This window comes from Crocodylus porosus, unplaced genomic scaffold (assembly GCF_001723895.1).
Source record: "Crocodylus porosus isolate Cpor-Errol unplaced genomic scaffold, CroPor_comp1, whole genome shotgun sequence".
Taxonomy (NCBI): domain Eukaryota; kingdom Metazoa; phylum Chordata; order Crocodylia; family Crocodylidae; genus Crocodylus; species Crocodylus porosus.
The window spans coordinates 180119688-180127854 of NW_017728906.1; positions in this window are offsets into that span (position 1 = coordinate 180119688).

Below are 8167 nucleotides of genomic sequence, written 5' to 3' on the forward strand. Positions count from 1 at the left end.
CTTCAGAAGAAGCTGTACAAATCTTCAGTAGACTGGTATAGGATAAGTTCTTTCCCACATAGCTTTCATCATAGTTTTTAATAGAGACTGGTTTAAGCCCTAAGTGCAAGACTTAAAAACTCTCCCTAAAATTTGTTCCAGTTAATTATGATAAGGAATTGTCCTATTACAATTTTCCCATCCTTTTAAAAAAGATTCTAGGCCTAGTGACTCCATGTGGTATCAAGCTCCACAGTTTAGTCATGCCCTGTGCATAAAATATTTCCTCTTGCCAATTTTAAATTTACCACTTTTTATTTTATTTGAATTTCCTCTTATTCTTGTTATAAAACATAGAAGACAGATATTCCTCCTCTGTATTCTCTAAGCCATTTATTTTTACTATTTTTGACTGAAAAGATATATTAATAAAAAAAAACCCTACAGAAATTGTTTAGAAATTCTAAATGAAAAATGAAAGTAACAAACAAAACCCAAAGTTATGAAAACTATTAAAGCTCTTATCATGATCATGGATCATCTTAGATTATGTCTACATACTGGGAAGAGTCAGCACAGGTAGGAGCTGCAAAATGCTACACATTAATACTGCAGTAGGAGTTTTGGGTACTCAAGCAATGCAGCATCACGTTCAAAATGATGCAGCCTACAGGCTTTAGGGACAGAATATGAGTCTTGAATACATTGCAGCAATGTAAACCTTCAAAGACCTCATTTGCTTGGGAGTCATATAGCCACCCATAGCAGGGCCATCCCAGAAAGAGAAGGGAAAATAATTCAGCTCATCTCACAAAGAGGCTCGTAAGACAAATTTACTTTTGAATCCCAGCCAATATTAAGAAATTCTCTGCTTCATCAGAACCATTGTGGATAGACGGTCATGAAATGCCCCCACCGGCACTCCTGCCCTGGGGTAGGCAAATGTGAATGTTCTCAGGGCACGTAGCCTATAGCTTATGCGTGGTAGAGGTAAAGGTGTCCCATTTAGAAGCTCCTGAGGCTCACTGGGGCAGTAGATGCAAGGCTCCGCTGTTTCTTTAACCTTGGCATGAGAAGGAGGCATGGTGGTCAGCACCATGATCCAGGCACCTTTACCGCCAGATAACCCCTGGTACCTATTGGATAGGAGGCTGGGTGAGCTTCAGGGCCATGCTGGAAGTGGAAACAATGAGAGAAAAACCACCATGTTCGTCTGGGATTTAACCAGGCCCTTCCAGTCCATAGCCAGTTGCTTAGAGTGGTAAACCAGGATTTTTAATCTAAAAAAGTGTGAACTAGGTTGAATGTCATTAACAGCTTTCTTCAGTGAACATATCTTCAATATGAAGCCCTCTCAGCCAGGGCTTGCAGCAGAAAGAGATCTTGGCAGGACTTTATAGCAGCTGTATCATATAATTTTACTAAGAGCACATTCTCGTACATTTGTGCACTATCCCAGCTGACAGTTTACTCAAATGAAATTCTGCATTTACCTCTCACAGATTTCCCTGAAGCTTGAAATTTGTAGTCGGATGTTGTAATTAAGACACCATAAACAACATGATGTACCAGTGTGGTGATTCATAGAGCAATAGAAATCTTCTCTATGTGTAAAATGGCTCATTTCCCCATTTAAATATTTAATGGTTTTTTAATTCAGTAGAAAATGCCCAGTGTGAATAATATTTCTTGCTTATAAGCAGTCCCTTTCCTGTTTAATATTTTATTTGGCCCATGGAAAACATCACTGACAATTAGAAAGAAATTAGAATTTTTTCTTCTTTTGGAAATATTTTCCCACTGAAAAAGATCAGGCCAAAATGGAAGCCAATGTAAAGCTAAGAAACAATCCCCATTCCCAGTCAAAAAATTAAGGTGTTAGTTTATTAAGGGACTAATTTAGGAATGCCATATGGTACTATACTCTTTTTTCCTGCTTAGCCACAGGGCTTTCCATAATGACCTGTATTATTTTGGGTTTTTTGTTTCCATTCTTGTGAACCATGACATATTCTTGTTCCTCTTTCTGTTCATGTCAGCTTCCTCTGCGTGTGAGTGATCACAACTTTTGCAATACCTTATACCTCCAGTCAATTGTATTTTAGTAACATTCTGTTTTGCTTTAACCTTTTCAATATTCTCTGATTCAGCTGCCTGACATTTACTCTGCTTCTTTAATCAATGATCAGACAATCAAAACAATTGAAAAAAGGTCAAAATGTATAATGTACTACTGCAGTTCTTGGGATAAATCATTATTCTTGTTAATAATAATATTTAGTGCTTTGATTTTCCATAGTCTTTATAAACAAGACATTTGGTTTTCACTACTGTGTAAATAGTCCTATTGGTTTTAGTGGGCTCCTCATGGGATGAGACATTGTTCATAGTGGACAAGGATAGCAGTAGCTGGTGCTGGCTGACTTCACACCCAGCCCATATTAACTAATCTGATCTTTTCACATCATGGTTTTTTAAAGCAAGAAGAAAGGGCAGAAAAGGACACTTCCTGCTGAAAACACTTCAAAAAAAAAGTTAGCAATGATATTGACTAATCTTCCTCGATGTTACAAGTCGGAGTTATGCCTGAACCAAAAGCCCAAGCTTAAACAACCTCCAACTCAGTGGAGGTTCAGATGTGCATCCATATTTTGCAGTTCATGTCCACCTCTGACCTAGTGGCTTGTCATTTAAAATGTTTTCCAAAAAGGTTACATGGTGCAGTTGCTCCATGCATTAACTTTTCACTGCTGGAATGCTTTACTTGGTCCATCTGTTAAGGTCCAATTTGTAGAAAAAAATGCTTTTCTGCTCAACAGCTGCCCAGGCCCTGGTTAATAAGGGATTACAACTAGGAAGTTAGGATCATTGTTGAAATTTCTCCAATACACCTGTAATGGCTAACACACAAGGCACTGAATTCTAGGCTACTGATGCTAAAAAAATATGAACGATTACATCTTGCGCAAAAGTGGAAATACTTTTCTAGAACAAGGAGTTACATATTGTCATATCCTCTCTGAATAGGCTGCAAAAGTGGGGATGTAATTCAAATAAGCACTGCTGGATTCTACATGTACCCAATTATATTTTTGCCTTTCATTTCCATGAACCAAAATGAACAAAAAAATTACAATTTAACCTTTAGAAAGATAAGCCAGAAAACAATATGTTTGAGGAGAACAGCCTAACTCTAAGTGAAGACTTTCAAGGGACAGCCAAGGGCATGAAGGTTGCTTTATATTCCTGGCAAATATTGTTTATACAAGTGAGATTCTATAGGTATTTTCTAAAGCTGAGTGTAGTAAGTGCTGCAAAATATTCAGAACATAGAAACTCTCGAGAGCTTGCTTACTTCAGATAAGGTGTAGCAAAATCCACCATGAAAAGTTGGAAACTAGGACCAAGGGGAGAGGGAAAGAGGAAGCCAGCTGCATCCAAATGTATACACAAATACATCAGTCACCCTAGAAGGATGCTGATCATGAAGGGAACAACGCATTGTTACCTAATGAATTAGTGCAGATATATGCACTACTGTGACCTTGGGCAAGTCACTTTACCATTATGGGTGCAGACAGAAATGACAATTTTCACCCAATCTAACCACAAAAAAGAAATCTATAGCCATTACCAAATGCAAGTGCATGGCTGCAAACAGCTTTAAAAATGGCCCATTGGGTGAAAATCTGACTTCTCATTGCATGAGGTATCAAATAAAAACTTCTACAAATGTAGCACCTTTTGTAACTTGTGTCTGCGGAGCTCCCAGCCTGTTGCTGTTTTCAGAATTGAAAGGGGGAAAGAGAGTGGAGGGAGTTCAGTCTGGGGGTTTTCCAGCCCCCCTAGAGGGTGGAGTTGGGTGTATTGGAGCCCCCCTGAGGTGGGTGGAGGGCTCCAATTAATCCACTCCACCCTTCAGCATGGGCTGGGGAGCCCCAGAAGTGAGCTTTCTCCTCTGCTCTTTCCCCCTACTATTCTGAAAACAGCAAGTAATGGCAGAGAGCCTGGCCATTGCTCTAGGCACATGGCTTCAGATTCCAAGCAGGCAGCTAGATTCCCCTCCCCCTTGGAACCAACAGTGAACTTCTGTTTGCTCTGGGGTAATGTTGTAACTCAGAATACATTGCAAAAATTGTTCTGAGTTACAGCTGGGAGCTGCATTTCTCTCTGCACCTGATGCATCTCAGCTTTCCCATCTGTTAAATGGGGTTAATGGGTGTGTCTACATGTGTGCTTTAGTGTGCAGTAGGCTAATTTACTGTGGGGCAATTGGGCCAACGTAGACTAATTTATAGTGCCATTGGATAGTTCTGTCAGACAGAAGTACTATCTAATGGCAGAGTGAATTACTGAGCTTAAACGCCTGTGTAGATGATGATGGGATTAGTCTACAACAGCTCAAATTGCACCAGAGTTTATTCAGTCACATTAATTGCACGTGAAGACATGCTCAATGATACCAACTTTCCTTGTTAAGTACCTCAAGACATCCTGATACAAAGCACTGCATAAGTATTGGGCATTGTTGCTGTTTATTATTTGTTTTGTTTGCATAAGCAGCCTGAGAAAATGAGAAAAGAGTACATTTACAGTTTATACCAAAAGGGCCTCCTGTTACTTTTGGAAAAAACTTCAGAAGTGGATTCAGCTGCAACTGGTAACGAATTGGAGTAAGCCACTGAAATGTTTGAGAAACATGGAGGAAATGCATGGTGTAGCAACTGAAGTGACAAACAATCTCAGTCACCTTTCATGGGCAACAGAAGCCATATTAGACAACTGAGCAATACCAATTACAGAAATTCTGGTCAAGAGGTTCACTAACCCTGGCAGGTAGGTACTGCCAGTGGTCAACTTCCAGCCCCATTTATCAGATTTGGGTGCTGACACTGACCCAGAGCATATCTATATTTAAGCAAAGTAAATTGTTTCTGAAACCCAGTGCTTTAGAACAACATGGGTTACAAATAGCAGCCTTTTTGGTAAGCAGGGAACAAGCCACCTACCACATGCCATTTAACAAGTCATCTTGAGACTGTAGCAAGTTCAGGGGTTTAACCTTGAAATCTAATGCCCCTGGCAGCTGAGTTGTCAGCCCAAGAAATTTTCTTTTACTATCTGTAAACATATTACTGACAGCCAAATATTTTTAACTGTCATATGTTTTACATAATGCAAATGCAAAACTGGAGGACAGTAACAAGCTGAGTTCAAATGTAGGGGGGTCCAAGTTAGGGGGTTAGCACCAACTTTATAAATCTGGCTCAAGCCACCACCCAGAAACCTAGAAAAGTAAATATTACCCAGGTGTTCTAAAAATGAACAAACTTTCCACTTCCAAGTAATGTTCACCTAAAACAGGGTTTATTACAGGGGTGGAGGAAGGGGAAGGGACAAACACACAACCATAGAGAAAATCCTAACCATTAAAAATTAAGTGAAGCCCAGTTAATAGTCTCAGTCATTAGCAAACCAGCCCTACTCACCCCCACACCCTGATACCACCAACCTCAACCCATACCATGTTGTCCTCACCCCAGCACACAGCCCATCCTTATCACCACTGGCCCCACTACTCCTGATCCAGCACAGACCCCCACCTGGTACCTTCTCTCCACAGCTCTGTCCCACCTTCTCACCCCTTGTTCTGCCTAGTGCCTTGATCTCCCTAGGGAGCAGCCCTGCCTACCTTTAAGACAAGCAGCCATTCCAGACAAGTGATGGCCAATTGAACACAGTGTCAGCATATGGCTGAGGGGTGGGGGATAGGAGGGGGAGGTAGAGAAGCAAACTATGGAAGCTCCTGGGGGCCACAAAGTCCTGCTGGTGAGCTTCCTGCAGGGTGCTGAACTGTGCTACTGCTCAGACACATAGTAACAATGTTCTCTCTTGTCTCTCCATCAACATTTGCATCCAGCCTCAATCAAGCTCATGGTTTCTTATTTTTTTACTGACAGCTCAACTTTTTATGGACTGTAGGGACAAGTGTTTTTAGCCTTTTTTTTAGACAAATTGTCTACAAGTTTATAGTCAGTTGGCAAACCTTCCTGGTGATCAGCTTTACCTGCTGTGCTCTTTCTTTGTTACCTCCTCTTTTTCTTCCTGCCTTGCCTTTGTTATTAAATATTAGTATTATTATCTGGGAGCCTGCCTTCAGTCACCAGAGTAACACCTTAGATGCATTCCTCTGCCCTGCTTGTCACTGAACTGCCAGTTTGGCTTGATCCACCCTGGAGCTAATGAACCTGGTGCCGGTAGATGCCTGCTGGCCTCTATATTTGCTTTATTCCCTCTAATCTAAGGCCCCAGTAGGCCTAACTGGAATATGGCCTGCCAGCCCTATCTCAGTCCACCCCTTAAGGCTTGCCTCTCAACACAGTCCACTGTACCTGCTTGTTGCCAAACTTGGACCACTGAGACCCTGGTTAGCCCCTTGGAGCTAACCTGGGCTCAAGCACTCACTATCAACTATCCTGAACTCAGTAATCAGCCCAGCACCTCTCCACTGGGTGCCTCCAGTGGCCTCCACCCTCTCCTTCCAGCCACTCTCATGCCTCACTGAAAATGTATGCAACATAGTATGTTCACAAAGGAAACGATTAACTCCCTCACCCCCTAACAAGGGACTCCCAGCAAAAACCATTGCCCGTACTCATAGGCTATCCCTGACAACCCCTCGGGATTACCTTATCTGGTTCCTCAGTCAGCAGCCTAGTCTTCTCCAAAGAGCTCCTCTCCCCTGCAGGATGTGGGCGAGAATGATGTCTCCAGTCCACGAGCCGGGCTTAGACAGCCTTGGGCTGCACCTCCTTCCAGTGACCCTGCTTGTAATTCAGTTGGCTACAGGGGGTTCTCAATACCCATCAGCTTTGTCACAGCTTAACTAGCTTCCTGGACTGACAGCCTTATATTCTGGAGTTGCCTCGCTGGCCAGAGAACAAGCATTGAAGTGTTGATCATTTTCTCCTTGTCTGGCTGTAACCCTGACCAGAATCTCAGTCCTGGGCTGAAGTTCCCAGGATGGTGGGAATCCCAACCAAGCTCACAAGAAGAAAGGAGACCTGCTACAAAGGAAGGCAGGCAGGTGGGCAGCTGCTTTAAAAAAAGTGAACAAACAAACAAAACTATCCTTACTCCCCCTCAGGAATTGCTTCAAATGTTTTTATTGGTGTATTTTGCATGCTGAACTCAGACTGAAAAAGGAACTCAAGGGGCTAAAGTGAGTCTGTTGTATTTACTCTACAACAAGTGTCCATGCCATTGTCTCGAAAGGGTTTGTTCCTTCTGTGCACAAAATGGTCTCCTTTTGAGGGAAAGGGTTTTGAAGCAGACTTTTTCACATCAAGCATAAAACAGGCCTGGAGCCCACTTTCTAGTCTACTGAAAGCTTCTACTGAAAAAAAATAATCATTGGACTTCTAATAAGTTTGTTTTTTGTTTGAAGTATTTGGTTTTAGAAAAAACTCATCTCTGATTGAAATATGCCCCAATCTATCACCACAAGCTCTTGCTCCCTGCATTATAATGCCAAAAGCTAGGCTGGCTGTATGCCAGCTGCTGCTAGCTGCAGAGGTTTTTCACATGTACAATAAATGTCATCAAGATGCTCAAATAATGGCTCTACACAACTCATAGGATGTACACAGGTTCACTTTATTTGACTTTACCTAACCTAGACAGGCTGCATCTGAGCACACCATAGCAAAGAAGTCCCTAGAGACTACATACCTCTGTGTGACTTCAGCAGAGTTATACAAAGAAGGAATCTGGCCTCCTATACTCATTTGAATTATACTTAGGCAATTTAAATTGAACTTTATAATGAGGATAGAAATTTACCTTACTGCATGTTTCATGGTTCATGCATACTTTTTAAATGCTTATCCATTATAAAAATCAAAACGAATATATCCACATGTGAAAAGCAGCTGCAAAAAATACTCTTCAAACACAATGTTAACAGGCAAGGCCTTGTTTATTAATAAAAATAAGGGAGTATTATCTCAAGGAAAAATAGGTTGAAAACAGCTTTCTAGGCAAAATAACGTGGTGATGTCAAAATCTCTACTATTAAAATTATTTTTAATTTCCTAGTCATAACAGTTGAAAAAGCAAGCTTGAAATTATTAACTAAGTGAAGCCAATGTGGCAGGGCAATATAAAGAGTGCTTCAGAGGCATGAGAC